Source organism: Schistocerca nitens, chromosome 2 (genome assembly GCF_023898315.1).
Source record: "Schistocerca nitens isolate TAMUIC-IGC-003100 chromosome 2, iqSchNite1.1, whole genome shotgun sequence".
Taxonomy (NCBI): domain Eukaryota; kingdom Metazoa; phylum Arthropoda; class Insecta; order Orthoptera; family Acrididae; genus Schistocerca; species Schistocerca nitens.
Window position 1 is genome coordinate 178,674,241 of NC_064615.1, and position 18,735 is coordinate 178,692,975.

Sequence of the window (18,735 nt, forward strand, 5' to 3'; positions counted from 1 at the left end):
TCTTCTTTCCCATTTCAGGTCTCACCCATTCTTCATCTTTTCTATCTACAAAAATTTCGAACTCTTCTTCCCGACATACTAAAATTTTCCGTTAAGATTATCAAACCAATAATAAACTAATGAATGCTGTAGGGAGGAGGTTGTTCTGTAACCTCTACACAGTGTGGCAGCTGTGCAGTCCCAGCTGTGTGAGATCTTCTTTCCCTTTCAGGTCTCACTCATTCTTCATCCTTCCTGTCCCCAAAAATTTCGACCCCTTCTTTCCATTAAGAAAATTTTCTGAAGCTAATGCATGCTGTAGGGAGGAGGTTGTTCTGTAACCTCTACACAGTGTGGCAGCTGTGCAGTCCCAGCTGTGTGAGATCTTCTTTCCCGTTTCAGATCTCATTCAATCTTCATCTTTCCTATCCACCAAAATTTCGACCTCTTCTTTCTAACATATTAAATCTTCCGGTATGACTACCAAGTTAGCATTCAGCCAATGAATGCTGTAGGGAGGAGGTTGTTCTGTAACCTCTACTCAGTGTGGCAGCTGTGCAGTCCCAGCTGTGTGAGATCTTCTTTCCCATTTTAGGTCTCACTCGTTCTTCATCTTTTCTATCTACAAAAATTTCGAACTCTTCTTCCCGACATACTAAAATTATCCGTTAAGATTATCAAACCAATAATAAACTAATGAATGCTGTAGGGAGGAGGTTGTTCTGTAACCTCTACACAGTGTGGCAGCTGTGCAGTCCCAGCTGTGTGAGATCTTCTTTCCCTTTCAGGTCTCACTCAATCTTCATCTTTCCTGTCCACAAAAATTTCGATCTCTTCTTTCCAACATTAAATCTTCCCGTATGAATATCAAGCCAGCATTAAACTAATGAATGCTGTAGGGAGGAGGTTGTTCTGTAACCTCTACACAGTGTGGCAGCTGTGCAGTCCCAGCTGTGTGAGATCTTCTTTCCCATTTCAGGTCTCACTCACTCTTCATCTTTCCTGTCTACAAAAAAAAAAAAATTGATATCTGCTTTCCAACAAATTAAATTTTCTGTTATGACTATCATGCAGCATGAAGCTAATGAATGCTGTAGGGAGGAGGTTGTTCTGTAACCTCTACACAGTGTGGCAGCTGTGCAGTCCCAGCTGTGTGAGATCTTCTTTCCCATTTCAGGTCTCACTCATTCTTCATCTTTCCTATCTACAAAAATTTCGACCCCTTCTTTCAAATACTAAAATCTTCCGGTATGACTAGTAAGCCAGCATTAAACTAATGAATGCTGTAGGGAGGAGGTTGTTCTGTAACCTCTACACAGTGTGGCAGCAGTGCAGTCCCAGCTGTGTGAGATCTTCTTTCCCATTTCAGGTCTCACTCATTCTTCATCTTTTCTATCTACAAAAATTTCGAACTCTTCTTCCCGACATACTAAAATTATCCGTTAAGGTTATCAAACCAATAATAAACTAATGAATGCTGTAGGGAGGAGGTTGTTCTGTAACCTCTACACAGTGTGGCAGCTGTGCAGTCCCAGCTGTCTGAAATCTTCTTTCCCATTTCAGGTCTCACTCACTCTTCATCTTTCCTGTCTACAAATAAAAAAATTTTGATATCTGCTTTCCAACAAATTAAATTTTCCGTTATGACTATCATGCAGCATTAAGTTAACGAATGCTGTAGGGAGGAGGTTGTTCTGTAACCTCTACACAGTGTGGCAGCTGTGCAGTCCCAGCTGTGTGAGATCTTCTTTCCCATTTCAGGTATCACTCATTCTTCATCTTTCCTATCTACAAAAATTTCGACCCCTTCTTTCCAGTACTAAAATCTTCCGGTATGACTAGTAAGCCAGCATTAAACTAATGAATGCTGTAGGGACGAGGTTGTTCTGTAACCTCTACACAGTGTGGCAGCTGTGCAGTCCTAGCTGTGTGAGATCTTCTTTCCCATTTCAGGTCTCACTCATTCTTCATCTTTTCTATCTACAAAAATTTCGAACTCTTCTTCCCGACATACTAAAATTATCCGTTAAGGTTATCAAACCAATTATAAACTAATGAATGCTGTAGGGAGGAGGTTGTTCTGTAACCTCTACACAGTGTGGCAGCTGTGCAGTCCCAGCTGTGTGAGATCTTCTTTCCCTTTCAGGTCTCACTCAATCTTCATCTTTCCTGTCCACAAAAATTTCGATCTCTTCTTTCCAACATTAAATCTTCCGGTATGAATATCAAGCCAGCATTAAACTAATGAATGCTGTAGGGAGGAGGTTGTTCTGTAACTTCTACACAGTGTGGCAGCTGTGCAGTCCCAGCTGTGTGAGATCTTCTTTCCCTTTCAGGTCTCACTCATTCTTCATCCTTCCTGTCCCCAAAAACTTCGACCCCTTCTTTCCATTAAGAAAATTTTCTGAAGCTAATGCATGCTGTAGGGAGGAGGTTGTTCTGTAACCTCTACACAGTGTGGCAGCTGTGCAGTCCTAGCTGTGTGAGATCTTCTTTCCCATTTTAGGTCTCACTCGTTCTTCATCTTTTCTATCTACAAAAATTTCGAACTCTTCTTCCCGACATACTAAAATTATCCGTTAAGGTTATCAAACCAACAATAAACTAATGAATGATGTAGGGAGGAGGTTGTTCTGTAACCTCTACACAGTGTGGCAGCTGTGCAGTCCCAGCTGTGTGAGATCTTCTTTCCCTTTCAGGTCTCACTCAATCTTCATCTTTCCTGTCCACAAAAATTTCGATCTCTTCTTTCCAACATTAAATCTTCCGGTATGAATATCAAGCCAGCATTAAACTAATGAATGCTGTAGGGAGGAGGTTGTTCTGTAACCTCTACACAGTGTGGCAGCTGTGCAGTCCCAGCTGTGTGAGATCTTCTTTCCCATTTCAGGTCTCACTCATTCTTCATCTTTTCTATCTACAAAAATTTCGAACTCTTCTTCCCGACATACTAAAATTATCCGTTAAGATTATCAAACCAATAATAAACTAATGAATGCTGTAGGGAGGAGGTTGTTCTGTAACCTCTACACAGTGTGGCAGCTGTGCAGTCCCAGCTGTGTGAGATCTTCTTTCCCATTTTAGGTCTCACTCGTTCTTCATCTTTTCTATCTACAAAAATTTCGAACTCTTCTTCCCGACATACTAAAATTATCCGTTAAGATTATCAAACCAATAATAAACTAATGAATGCTGTAGGGAGGAGGTTGTTCTGTAACCTCTACACAGTGTGGCAGCTGTGCAGTCCCAGCTGTGTGAGATCTTCTTTCCCTTTCAGGTCTCACTCAATCTTCATCTTTCCTGTCCACAAAAATTTCGATCTCTTCTTTCCAACATTAAATCTTCCCGTATGAATATCAAGCCAGCATTAAACTAATGAATGCTGTAGGGAGGAGGTTGTTCTGTAACCTCTACACAGTGTGGCAGCTGTGCAGTCCCAGCTGTGTGAGATCTTCTTTCCCATTTCAGGTCTCACTCACTCTTCATCTTTCCTGTCTACAAAAAAAAAAAAAAATTGATATCTGCTTTCCAACAAATTAAATTTTCTGTTATGACTATCATGCAGCATGAAGCTAATGAATGCTGTAGGGAGGAGGTTGTTCTGTAACCTCTACACAGTGTGGCAGCTGTGCAGTCCCAGCTGTGTGAGATCTTCTTTCCCATTTCAGGTCTCACTCATTCTTCATCTTTCCTATCTACAAAAATTTCGACCCCTTCTTTCAAATACTAAAATCTTCCGGTATGACTAGTAAGCCAGCATTAAACTAATGAATGCTGTAGGGAGGAGGTTGTTCTGTAACCTCTACACAGTGTGGCAGCTGTGCAGTCCCAGCTGTGTGAGATCTTCTTTCCCATTTCAGGTCTCACTCATTCTTCATCTTTTCTATCTACAAAAATTTCGAACTCTTCTTCCCGACATACTAAAATTATCCGTTAAGGTTATCAAACCAATAATAAACTAATGAATGCTGTAGGGAGGAGGTTGTTCTGTAACCTCTACACAGTGTGGCAGCTGTGCAGTCCCAGCTGTCTGAAATCTTCTTTCCCATTTCAGGTCTCACTCACTCTTCATCTTTCCTGTCTACAAATAAAAAAATTTTGATATCTGCTTTCCAACAAATTAAATTTTCCGTTATGACTATCATGCAGCATTAAGCTAACGAATGCTGTAGGGAGGAGGTTGTTCTGTAACCTCTACACAGTGTGGCAGCTGTGCAGTCCCAGCTGTGTGAGATCTTCTTTCCCATTTCAGGTATCACTCATTCTTCATCTTTCCTATCTACAAAAATTTCGACCCCTTCTTTCCAGTACTAAAATCTTCCGGTATGACTAGTAAGCCAGCATTAAACTAATGAATGCTGTAGGGACGAGGTTGTTCTGTAACCTCTACACAGTGTGGCAGCTGTGCAGTCCTAGCTGTGTGAGATCTTCTTTCCCATTTCAGGTCTCACTCATTCTTCATCTTTTCTATCTACAAAAATTTCGAACTCTTCTTCCCGACATACTAAAATTATCCGTTAAGGTTATCAAACCAATTATAAACTAATGAATGCTGTAGGGAGGAGGTTGTTCTGTAACCTCTACACAGTGTGGCAGCTGTGCAGTCCCAGCTGTGTGAGATCTTCTTTCCCTTTCAGGTCTCACTCATTCTTCATCCTTCCTGTCCCCAAAAATTTCGACCCCTTCTTTCCATTAAGAAAATTTTCTGAAGCTAATGCATACTGTAGGGAGGAGGTTGTTCTGTAACCTCTACACAGTGTGGCAGCTGTGCAGTCCCAGCTGTGTGAGATCTTTCCCGTTTCAGATCTCATTCAATCTTCATCTTTCCTATCCACCAAAATTTCGACCTCTTCTTTCTAACATATTAAATCTTCCGGTATGACTACCAAGTTAGCATTCAGCCAATGAATGCTGTAGGGAGGAGGTTGTTCTGTAACCTCTACTCAGTGTGGCAGCTGTGCAGTCCCAGCTGTGTGAGATCTTCTTTCCCATTTTAGGTCTCACTCGTTCTTCATCTTTTCTATCTACAAAAATTTCGAACTCTTCTTCCCGACATACTAAAATTATCCGTTAAGGTTATCAAACCAATAATAAACTAATGAATGCTGTAGGGAGGAGGTTGTTCTGTAACCTCTACACAGTGTGGCAGCTGTGCAGTCCCAGCTGTGTGAGATCTTCTTTCCCTTTCAGGTCTCACTCAATCTTCATCTTTCCTGTCCACAAAAATTTCGATCTCTTCTTTCCAACATTAAATCTTCCGGTATGAATATCAAGCCAGCATTAAACTAATGAATGCTGTAGGGAGGAGGTTGTTCTGTAACTTCTACACAGTGTGGCAGCTGTGCAGTCCCAGCTGTGTGAGATCTTCTTTCCCTTTCAGGTCTCACTCATTCTTCATCCTTCCTGTCCCCAAAAACTTCGACCCCTTCTTTCCATTAAGAAAATTTTCTGAAGCTAATGCATGCTGTAGGGAGGAGGTTGTTCTGTAACCTCTACACAGTGTGGCAGCTGTGCAGTCCTAGCTGTGTGAGATCTTCTTTCCCATTTTAGGTCTCACTCGTTCTTCATCTTTTCTATCTACAAAAATTTCGAACTCTTCTTCCCGACATACTAAAATTATCCGTTAAGGTTATCAAACCAACAATAAACTAATGAATGATGTAGGGAGGAGGTTGTTCTGTAACCTCTACACAGTGTGGCAGCTGTGCAGTCCCAGCTGTGTGAGATCTTCTTTCCCTTTCAGGTCTCACTCAATCTTCATCTTTCCTGTCCACAAAAATTTCGACCTCTTCTTTCCAACATTAAATCTTCCGGTATGAATATCAAGCCAGCATTAAACTAATGAATGCTGTAGGGAGGAGGTTGTTCTGTAACCTCTACACAGTGTGGCAGCTGTGCAGTCCCAGCTGTGTGAGATCTTCTTTCCCATTTCAGGTCTCACTCATTCTTCATCTTTTCTATCTACAAAAATTTCGAACTCTTCTTCCCGACATACTAAAATTATCCGTTAAGATTATCAAACCAATAATAAACTAATGAATGCTGTAGGGAGGAGGTTGTTCTGTAACCTCTACACAGTGTGGCAGCTGTGCAGTCCCAGCTGTGTGAGATCTTCTTTCCCATTTCAGGTCTCACTCAATCTTCATCTTTCCTGTCCACAAAAATTTCGATCTCTTCTTTCCAACATTAAATCTTCCGGTATGAATATCAAGCCAGCATTAAACTAATGAATGCTGTAGGGAGGAGGTTGTTCTGTAACCTCTACACAGTGTGGCAGCAGTGCAGTCCCAGCTGTGTGAGATCTTCTTTCCCGTTTCAGATCTCATTCAATCTTCATCTTTCCTATCCACCAAAATTTCGACCTCTTCTTTCTAACATATTAAATCTTCCGGTATGACTACCAAGTTAGCATTCAGCCAATGAATGCTGTAGGGAGGAGGTTGTTCTGTAACCACTACTCAGTGTGGCAGCTGTGCAGTCCCAGCTGTGTGAGATCTTCTTTCCCATTTTAGGTCTCACTCGTTCTTCATCTTTTCTATCTACAAAAATTTCGAACTCTTCTTCCCGACATACTAAAATTATCCGTTAAGGTTATCAAACCAATAATAAACTAATGAATGCTGTAGGGAGGAGGTTGTTCTGTAACCTCTACACAGTGTGGCAGCTGTGCAGTCCCAGCTGTGTGAGATCTTCTTTCCCTTTCAGGTCTCACTCAATCTTCATCTTTCCTGTCCACAAAAATTTCGATCTCTTCTTTCCAACATTAAATATTCCGGTATGAATATCAAGCCAGCATTAAACTAATGAATGCTGTAGGGAGGAGGTTGTTCTGTAACCTCTACACAGTGTGGCAGCTGTGCAGTCCCAGCTGTGTGAGATCTTCTTTCCCTTTCAGGTCTCACTCATTCTTCATCCTTCCTGTCCCCAAAAATTTCGACCCCTTCTTTCCATTAAGAAAATTTTCTGAAGCTAATGCATGCTGTAGGGAGGAGGTTGTTCTGTAACCTCTACACAGTGTGGCAGCTGTGCAGTCCCAGCTGTGTGAGATCTTCTTTCCCGTTTCAGATCTCATTCAATCTTCATCTTTCCTATCCACCAAAATTTCGACCTCTTCTTTCTAACATATTAAATCTTCCGGTATGACTACCAAGTCAGCATTCAGCCAATGAATGCTGTAGGGAGGAGGTTGTTCTGTAACCTCTACACAGTGTGGCAGCTGTGCAGTCCCAGCTGTGTGAGATCTTCTTTCCCATTTTAGGTCTCACTCGTTCTTCATCTTTTCTATCTACAAAAATTTCGAACTCTTCTTCCCGACATACTAAAATTATCCGTTAAGGTTATCAAACCAATAATAAACTAATGAATGCTGTAGGGAGGAGGTTGTTCTGTAACCTCTACACAGTGTGGCAGCTGTGCAGTCCCAGCTGTGTGAGATCTTCTTTCCCTTTCAGGTCTCACTCAATCTTCATCTTTCCTGTCCACAAAAATTTCGATTTCTTCTTTCCAACATTAAATCTTCCAGTATGAATATCAAGCCAGCATTAAACTAATGAATGCTGTAGGGAGGAGGTTGTTCTGTAACCTCTACACAGTGTGGCAGCTGTGCAGTCCCAGCTATGTGAGATTTTCTTTCCCATTTCAGGTCTCACTCACTCTTCATCTTTCCTGTCTACAAAACAAAAAAAAAATTGATATCTGCTTTCCAACAAATTAAATTTTCCGTTATGACTATCATGCAGCATTAAGCTAATGAATGCTGTAGGGAGGAGGTTGTTCTGTAACCTCTACACAGTGTGGCAGCTGTGCAGTCCCAGCTGTGTGAGATCTTCTTTCCCATTTAGGTCTCACTCATTCTTCATCTTTCCTATCTACAAAAATTTCGACCCCTTCTTTCCAGTACTAAAATCTTCCGGTATGACTAGTAAGCCAGCATTAAACTAATGAATGCTGTAGGGAGGAGGTTGTTCTGTAACCTCTACACAGTGTGGCAGCTGTGCAGTCCCAGCTGTGTGAGATCTTCTTTCCCATTTCAGGTCTCACTCACTCTTCATCTTTCCTGTCCACAAAAAAAAAATTGATATCTGCTTTCCAACAAATTAAATTTTCCGTTATGACTATCATGCAGCATGAAGCTAATGAATGCTGTAGGGAGGAGGTTGTTCTGTAACCTCTACACAGTGTGGCAGCTGTGCAGTCCCAGCTGTGTGAGATCTTCTTTCCCATTTCAGGTCTCACTCATTCTTCATCTTTCCTATCTACAAAAATTTCGACCCCTTCTTTCAAGTACTAAAATCTTCCGGTATGACTAGTAAGCCAGCATTAAACTAATGAATGCTGTAGGGAGGAGGTTGTTCTGTAACCTCTACACAGTGTGGCAGCTGTGCAGTCCCAGCTGTGTGAGATCTTCTTTCCCATTTCAGGTCTCACTCATTCTTCATCTTTTCTATCTACAAAAATTTCGAACTCTTCTTCCCGACATACTAAAATTATCCGTTAAGGTTATCAAACCAATAAGAAACTAATGAATGCTGTAGGGAGGAGGTTGTTCTGTAACCTCTACACAGTGTGGCAGCTGTGCAGTCCCAGCTGTGTGAGATCTTCTTTCCCATTTCAGGTCTCACTCATTCTTCATCTTTCCTGTCCCCAAAAGTTTTGACCTCTTCTTTCCAACACATGAAAATTTTCTGTCATGGCTATCAAGCCATGAGTTATGTAACCATTCTATCTACCGATTAGTGAAGAAAAATATCTAATGTGACAAACCTAATAGTGACAAACAATAGAGAAGTATGATGTAATTAAGATACAAATGTATTTGAGTAACAATTATGTATAGAACCCTGGTAAAATAGTAAGTACAAAGTGTTGTTTTATTGGAAATGGTCCCACAATAATATTTTAAAAAGATGTACAAATTCATGTACAAGCAGGATCTGAAGTGGTAGTGAAACCTAGTGTATGCATTAGAGCTAACTAATAAATAGTAAGAAAGAGAGTGCTTAGTGGTATGAAAAATATGTAGATAAGTTGTAAGAATAAACTCACCTTGTGTAGCAAGGAATGGCAGTGTAATAGAATTGAACAGTGTTTGTGGTTGAGACGTGAAGGACACGTCTTTGAAATATTTATAAGGTTGGAGCTGGCCGCTATTTGGTGTAGTGTGTGACAGGATACACCTACACGTATTGAGGTTATGAGTTGGAGGCGTGAATGCGACCATAGGCACCCTTATGTTAGATGAGACAGAGCAGCTCATGGTGTCCTATAGGTTTAAGGAATTTAGCATTACGCTCGTCCATAATTACTTGATGCATTTTAGTGGTAGGTGAGAGAGACTACCTGTGGTTTCAGCGTCCGATCGAGTGGAAATGGATTGCCACGTGAGCAAACTGATCAGCTGCAATACACTAGAGATATGAAATAAATGTGCTATCCTGTGCTTTAAATTTTAATGGAGTGAGTGTTAAATAAGTAATACACTAGCAAAGTAAATTGAATAACATACTGACAGACGTGAAACATTATTTTAGCTCAGCATAAATACACTTCAAAGTAAGTACACAATTGCAGATGTGGAACTGACACAACAGCAGAGGACCAATAAGTGGAGTTAGTAGTCAACTAAACGTAGTGTGTTTTGAACACTCAGAACTGTACTATTACCAAAAGTTACTCACATGTACAAAGAAGCTGAGAAAACTACTAATCAAAATTACTCATACTATCTCTAAGAATAAGGTAATTGAAGAAGATTCAGCGAAGTGAATAAAATACAAATGTATCAGGAATGTACCGAGCATTGGTTCAGTGTTCCGGCTTAGAAATAATAAATTCCGATTAAATAGGATTTATGATTATATGCCTTGAGCATAAATTTTGTCTAGTAAGTGACTAACGGCGTTTTGAGCCATTTGTTTACCGATTTATGACAATTAAGTAACCGCGAGAGTAATATTGAAAAAGTTCTGTTAACTTTGTTCCAGCAACATATTAAAGGATAACATGTATATATCCCCATTTCATTGTGACCCATTCTTAGATATTAAGTGAACAGAGTCTGAGGCTCTCTTTTTGTTTGTTCTACAGGACAAACCAGATAATAACAGCCTGGTAGCTGCGTGAAAGCGTGGAGTGACTTGGACACAACTCACAGTGACCCCTCCCCTTTCCCCTTGTAATTTAGAGTGAACGTGAAGGACGCACACCATAGCAACTTCCCCTCCTCTACCCTTGTGAATGGAAGTATAGGACGCCAGCCAAAGCGGCTACAACCACGTGTGTAAAATTTAGTTGTGAAATTTTCTTTCAGGTTTAGAAAAGACTGCTAAGAGATAATCATCTGTTTATGTATCATGTTATTTTCTTTGAATTTGTGTATGTAAAAATATATTTAATGTATTTAATGGATTTAAGATTTTCATAATTTTACATAATGTATGTGTTTGTTCGTCTAAGGCAATATGTATGCCAAAATATTTCATTGACTTTGCTTAAATTTTGAGTAATAATGTTGCTTAAGAGGCAGTGAACAAGCCCGCAATTTAAATAATTAATGTAGGTAATCAGTTTTCTTTAATGTGTCTATATGTTTACATTTCAATTTTAAATTTTCACAGGAAGTTAAGCTGTACTCTTGCTTCCCTTTTTGTAATTAAATTTTTTTTCATTCATTAACATTCATAAACAAAAAATTTAAGTAGAGGGTGATGTAGGGAAGCAGCCTACTCACGCCGTAATAAACTCACATCAGTCTTTCCATTGTGTGCCAGCCAGTCTGCTGTAACTAGCTCTGACGTCATAAATGTTGCGCAATACTTTAAAATCAAGCAAATAACCTAAAACTTTTCTGGCATGTCAGAAGTAATACTAAACTAATGTGTGTTGAATATCAGTTCGATAACTTAAGCCATTTCCGAAATTTGGACGTTTTTCTGTAGAAATCATTGGCGCAACAGAAAAGAGCTAGAGACTTCAAAATTTATATTTAGATTCATCTTTCATAATAATTTAATAAAAACAGTACTTTGGATTTCACAAATTAAGATTTTAGTGGAAATTCATGATTTTCTGGTTTTCGTTTCAAATCTTAAGGAAGCAAGATAGATTAAGTAGGCTAATAAATAAGTCTAGGATGTTTAGATTTAAACAGGTTGGAGGTCCGCTATGACTATGAAGATGTGAAAAGTTTCTTTTGAATACCTATAAAATTATAGCGATAGCGGATCTCAAAAGGACCAGTTCAGAGCTCGTCTACTGCGTGCAGTGTAATTAAATTAATTCTCTCGTCCAAAATATTTAACTTAGCCACGTCAAAATTTTATCATCAATACTTAACTGCGTGCTGAATGCACATTTAAATTAAGAGCTTCATCAGCCATCAGCAAGAGAAGCTATGAATTATTATGTATCTTAATGTGGTACATTACTAGCCCAGCAGCTAGTCGGGAGAGCCGATTTGATCAGGCGTTCCCTTAGCCGTCCGCACCGCGGCTTTATATATAAGAACGCTGCGTGAGGAAGCAAGGCCCCAGTTCTCTCCAGACGCTGAATAACACGCCATCTGTGTCGGGAGTCGCGTCGCGTCGGTATCACTGCTACAAACAGCCTCGGATGCCGTATTCAGTTACTCGAGATGCGCGTAACCAGGAAATCGTTTCAAGTGAAGTGTTAATTCTGGGATGATTTTCATTATCTAGCTTCAGTTTGCGTATTGTCGTATTTTCACGTGCCGTTGCGGGACAGACATTCTACCAATTATTTAGCATGGCGTTTGATGAAATATTCTCATCAAATTATGGCGAGCATTCTTTTCAACATTTAATTCAGACATTTATAGTTGCATCAGCGCATTAGACTCTGAACTGCTCTGATAGTTAGGTTGTAGGGATACTTGTGATATTTTTTATCTGTGACTTTGAGAATATACTCAACTATTTTGGAAAATCGTTTTTGATTAGAAATCCCGGACAATCTCCTAATTCCTCAGAGCTATAAGCTGCAGCTACACTCCTGGAAATTGAAATAAGAACACCGTGAATTCATTGTCCCAGGAAGGGGAAACTTTATTGACACATTCCTGGGGTCAGATACATCACATGATCACACTGACAGAACCACAGGCACATAGACACAGGCAACAGAGCATGCACAATGTCGGCACTAGTACAGTGTATATCCACCTTTCGCAGCAATGCAGGCTGCTATTCTCCCATGGAGACGATCGTAGAGATGCTGGATGTAGTCCTGTGGAACGGCTTGCCATGCCATTTCCACCTGGCGCCTCAGTTGGACCAGCGTTCGTGCTGGACGTGCAGACCGCGTGAGACGACGCTTCATCCAGTCCCAAACATGCTCAGTGGGGGACAGGTCCGGAGATCTTGCTGGCCAGGGTAGTTGACTTACACCTTCTAGAGCACGTTGGGTGGCACGGGATACATGCGGACGTGCATTGTCCTATTGGAACAGCAAGTTCCCTTGCCGGTCTAGGAATGGTAGAACGACGGGTTCGATGACGGTTTGGATGTACCGTGCACTATTCAGTGTCCCCTCGACGATCACCAGTGGTGTACGGCCAGTGTAGGAGATCGCTCCCCACACCATGATGCCGGGTGTTGGCCCTGTGTGCCTCGGTCGTATGCAGTCCTGATTGTGGCGCTCACCTGCACGGCGCCAAACACGCATACGACCATCATTGGCACCAAGGCAGAAGCGACTCTCATCGCTGAAGACGACACGTCTCCATTCGTCCCTCCATTCACGCCTGTCGCGACACCACTGGAGGCGAGCTGCACGATGTTGGGGCGTGAGCGGAAGACGGCCTAACGGTGTGCGGGACCGTAGCCCAGCTTCATGGAGACGGTTGTGAATGGTCCTCGCCGATACCCCAGGAGCAACAGTGTCCCTAATTTGCTGGGAAGTGGCGGTGCGGTCCCCTACGGCACTGCGTAGGATCCTACGGTCTTGGCGTGCATCCGTGCGTCGCTGCGGTCCGGTCCCAGGTCGACGGGCACGCGCACCTTCCGCCGACCACTGGCGACAACATCGATGTACTGTGGAGACCTCACGCCCCACATGTTGAGCAATTCGGCGGTACGTCCAAACGGCCTCCCGCATGCCCACTATACGCCCTTGCTCAAAGTCCGTCAACTGCACATACGGTTCACGTCCACGCTGTCGCGGCATGCTACCAGTGTTAAAGACTGCGATGGAGCTCCGTATGCCACGGCAAACTGGCTGACACTGACGGCGGCGGTGCACAAATGCTGCGCAGCTAGCGCCATTCGACGGCCAACACCGCGGTTCCTGGTGTGTCCGCTGTGCCGTGCGTGTGATCATTGCTTGTACAGCCCTCTCGCAGTGTCCGGAGCAAGTATGGTGGGTCTGACACACTGGTGTCAATGTGTTCTTTTTTCCATTTCCAGGAGTGTATAATTGTATTCTCAGATGAAGTGGGCACTAGGAACTCTAATTACAGGCTTCACGTTTTGTTAAATCACTTTCTGGGTGCTAAAAAGTAAATAGAGAGCCAGTGTTGAGAACGGCGAAAGACAGCATTAACAACATTCTAAAAGCCAGAAACTGATTCAACATTCAAACATTTGTACAGCAACAACAATATTTACAATAAATATTTTTTTAATTCCCAACAATTCGCCGCCCCACAAGTTGTCTAGAGAAATTCTGCATGTTGAATAATAAACCCTGAAACTATCGACAGTAAAGCATTGTCTCCTCATGTTCAACGTTTGGCAATGCTTTCATCATATGCGCTCTCTGTGGTCGCAGTGCCAATTTATTCGCAGCTCCCTGACGTGTGCCTTAACAAATGCCCCTCTGCTGGCTAGATTGAAGCAACAATTCCCTCAGAACGTTGTCCAAGCGTGTTGGTTATACAGTCAGTGAGAGAGCAACTAGAGTAACTGCTGCTAATAAGGCGAGTTCACCTTTCGTTTGTTATATGTTTTTACGAGCTTCCAACAGGAGCGACGTATATATTTATAGATACCAGTGTAGTTACTAGTTTATTTTTGTAATTTCTTGCGTGTTTGAGTGCTTACCAGGCACAACCTTTTATTTTAATAACAGTGTAGCGTACAGTACCGACGTTCTTATCGACCTTTATATCTACCCTCGCAACATACAGGCTTTTGTTTGTTTTGGTTGGCATAGCTCAGTGTCAGTTAGACCGTCAGTGAGAGAACAACTCGAGTTCCTGCTGCTAATAAGCCGAGTACACCGTTCGTTTATTACTTATTTTTACGAGTTGCAAGCAGGAGCGTCTTCAGTAATAGATAGGAACTGTGATTTCTGTGTACAGATGCGAGCTGAGTTGGTGACCCTTCGCTCACAGCTCCAGGCTCTGTTGGCTTCCGTCACACAGCTTGAGGTTGCTGCCAAGGGGCATCACTGCGGGGGGTCGGACGCGGGGATGCGAGGGACGCCGAGCACTACCCACGTGTCCCCCGATCGGTCCACTGCCTGCTCTTAGGTTGACCCCTCACCTGTGGTCGAGTGGGGGATCATTCCAAAGTCTGGCATATAGCTAAAGACTTTCTGAGGGGCCGATCGTAGGACCTCCCCGGTTAGTTTGAAGAACACGTTTCGGGCGTTATCTATGGCTGACGAAATCTCTTGAGCTGAATGCAATCGTCCACCCTGTTCCACAGGAAGCATCTCGGCCCGCAAGGTATGGGCATTCACAGAGGATGGATTTTCTGATAGTTGTGGGACTCCAACGTCAGGCGCGTAATGGGGTGCCTCAGGAACTTGGCTGCCAAGCAGGGGAAGGAAGCCAGTGTGCACTCCGTGTGTATACCGGGGGGAGTCATTCCGGATGTGGAAAGGGTGCTTCCGGATGCCATGAAGAGTACAGGGTGCAACCAACTGCAGGTGGTGGCTCATGTCGGTACCAATGACGTGTGTCGCTTTGAATCGTAGGATATTCTCTCTGGTTTCGGGTGGCTAGCGCAGATGGTAAAGACTGTCAGTCTTGCTTGCGAGATTAAGGCGGGGCTCACCAATTGCAGCATCGTCCTTTGGTGCAGAGCCGAGTGGAGGGGATCAGAGACTCAGGCGGTTCTGTGACCGTGTAGGCTGCAGATTTCTTGACTTGCGCGATCGGGTGGTGGGTTTCCGGGCTCCGTCTAGTAGGTCAGAAGCCCATTACACACAGGCAGCAGCTACACGGTTATCGGGGGCTGTGTGGAAGGGACTGACTGGTTTTTTAGGTTAGAGGGTCTCAGGAAACGATAGAAAGGGCATCAGTCTAAAAGAGAGCAGGTAGTTGTAGAATCGGTCGGTATTGTAGTTATAAATTGTCGTATCGGTGTTGGGGAGGAACCAGAGTTCCAAGCCCTAACAGAAAGCACTGAAGCTCAAATACTTATAGATATAGAAAGCTCACTAAAGCTGGAAATAAGTTTAGCCGACATTTTTTTCACACAATCTAACGGTGTTCAGAAAGGACCGATTAAATACGGTTGGTGGTGGAGTATTTATTGCAGTCAGAAGTATTTTTTCTCGTAATGAAATTGAAATAGATATTTCCTGCGAAATAGTATGGGTAGAAGTTGCACTTGACAATCGGATTAAACTATTAATTGGATCGTTTTACCGACCTCCCGACTCAGAAGATATAGTTGCTGAACAGTTCAAAAAAACTTGAGTGTCATTTCAAGTAGGTACCCCACTCATACAATTATAGTCGCTGGAGACTTCAATCTATCCTCGATATGCTGGAAAAATTATCCGTTTAAAGACAGCGGCAGGCATAAAACGACATCCGAAATTGTACTGAATGCTTTCTCAGAAAATGATTTTGAGCAATTAGTTCATGAGCCCACTCGAAGCGTAAATGGTTAAGAAAGCATACTTGACCTTTTAGCAACAAATAATCCTGGACAAATAGTGAGTGTTGTGGCGAATACAGGAATTAGCGACCACAAGGCAGTTGCTGCTAGGCTGAGTACCGTAACACCTACAACCATCAAAAAGAAACGAAAAGTATATCTATTCAAAAAAGCTGATAAAAATGCTCTTAACGCCCTTTTACGAGACAGTCTTCACTCCTTCCGATCTGATCATGTAAGCGTAGAAAAGATGTGGAATGATTTCAAAGAGATAGTATCGACAGCACAGTGGCAAGACGCAATCAGTACCTTCACTGCGCGATAACAATGGTGAAGTCACTGATGACAGTTCTACTAAAGCAGAGTTATTAAACACGGTTTTCCAAAACTCCTTCACTAAATAAGACGAAGTAAATATTTCTGAATTCCAATCAAGAACAACTGCCAAGTTGAGAAACAAAGAAGTAGATATCCTCGGTGTAGCAAAGCAGGTTAAATCACTTAATAAAGGCAAGGCCTCCGGTCCAGATTGTATACCAGTCAGGTTCCTCTCAGAGTATGCTGATAAAATAGCTCCTTATTTAGCAATTACATACAACCACTCGCTCACAGAAAGATCCGTACCTGAAGACTGGGAAATTGCTCAAGTCACACCAGTACCTAAAAAAGGAAATAGGAGTAATCCGCTGAATTACAGGTCCATATCTCTAACGTCGTTTTGCAGTAGGGTTTTGGAACATATACTGTGTTCGAACATTATATAGTACCTCGAATAAAACGATTTATTGACACATAGTCAGCACGGATTCAGAAAATATTGTTTTTGTGAAACTCAACTCGCTCTTTATACTGATGAGGTAATGAGTGCTATCCACAGGGGACGTCAAATTGATTCCATATTTTTAGATTTCCAGAAGGCTTTCGACACCGTTCCTCACAAACTTCTTCTAACCAAACTGCGTGCTATGGAATATCGCCTCAGTTGTGCGACTGGATTCGTGATTTCCTGTCAGGAAGGTCACAGTTCGTAGTAATAGACGGAAACTCATCGAGTAAAACAGAAATAACATCCAACATTCTCCAAGGAAGTGTTATAAGCCCTCTACTGTTCTTGGTCTATGTTAACGACATTGGAGACAATCTGAGTAGCCGTCTTAGATTGTTTGCAAATGATGCTGTCATTTACCGTTTTGTAATGTCATCAGATGACCATAAAGAATTGCAAAATGATTTAGAAAAGATATCTGTATGGTGCGAAAAGTGGAAATTGGCACTGAATAATGAAAGGTGTGAAGTTATTCACATGAGTACTAAAAGAAAACCACTAAAGTTAGATTACGCGATAAGTCACACAAATCTTAAGGCTGTAAATTCAACTAAATACTTAGGGAGTACAATTACAAACAACCTAAATTGCAACTATCACATAGATAATGTTGTGGGTAGAGCAACGCAAAGACTGCGATTCATTGGCAGATCGCTTAGAAGGTGCAACAGGTCTACTAAAGAGACTGCTTCCACCACGCTTGTCCGTCCTGTTCTGGAGTATTGCTGTGCGGTGTGGGATCCGCATGAGGTGGGACTGACGGATGACATTGAAAGAGTTCAACGAAGGGCAGCTCGTTCTGTATTATCGCGAAATAGGGGAGATAGCGCCACCGACATGATACGTGATTTGGAGAGGCAATCATTAAAACAAAGGCGTTTTTCGTTGCGACGGATTCTTCTCATGAAATTTCAATCACCAGTTTTCTCCTCCGATTGCGAAAACATTCCGTTGGCACCCACCTACATAGGGAGAAATTATCATCACGATAAAATAAGAGAAGTCAGGGCTCGCACAGGAAAATTTAAGTGCTCGTTTTCACCGCGCGCCGTTCGAGAGTGGAACAGTAGAGAGACAGCTTGAAGGTGGTTCATTGAAACCTCTGCCAGACACTTTATTGTGAATAGCAGAGTAATCACGTAGATGTAGATCTAGATTCGAACATTATCAATAACTTCTCAACTTAATGATGGTCTGTGTTTACCACTGTCACGGTTTAGAAAACCAGTTGTCTCCAGCTTCCTTACAATCGATAACGTTGTTGTCTTCGTAGGAACATCACGCACACTGAACTCTTTCCGGATAGCCCGCTGTCTTGTAACCAATGAACCTGTCTTCAAATATTTTTTCACGATAAAAACACGCTCTCGAAGTGTGTAATGTACATTTGTGCCAGCTAAAGACTGCGAATGAATCACTAATTTGCTCGTTATTGTCAAGAGGGCCGAACTACTCACTCAAAAACCTCGCAAACAACGACCGGCGAAGCTACGAACGAACTGACACGAGCCGAGCAAGTGCGACATTAAACAGAACGAAGCCAACAACAGACGATACTTCTTACTCTCCCAGAGCTACTGAGATCATTAAAACAACTTTGCCGTTCCTATGAGCTTTCAGAAGGAAATTATGACCCACTGAAGTTGTTCAGGTTTATATGGATCACCCCGTATAAGGCAAGCATTATTCTATCATTCCCTTCGTTCATCTCAACGACCGCTCCATCTCGATAACTTCATCTCCTGTATTTCGATTAAAATGACGTTGCGACTGACGTTTCAGTGAGTCAAGTGATACGGGCTTGGCATCAGCCAGTCGCACATATTTCTTGAGCTCCACGTCCTCATCGTGTTGCTTATTCTGCACGGACAAGCAGCAGTTGGTTGCCGAACGACGCATTCTCGCTGTGTGAGGGCAGACATTATCTTGCTGACATATAAGCCCAGGATGGCTTGCCATGAAGGGCAGCAAATCAGGGCACCGTCGACGTACTGCTGCATCGGATGACAACCAAACGACCCCTATGTAAGTCTGTAGGCTTTCGTGGCAGTTGTTACTCACGTTTAAATCTTCTGGGTTGTT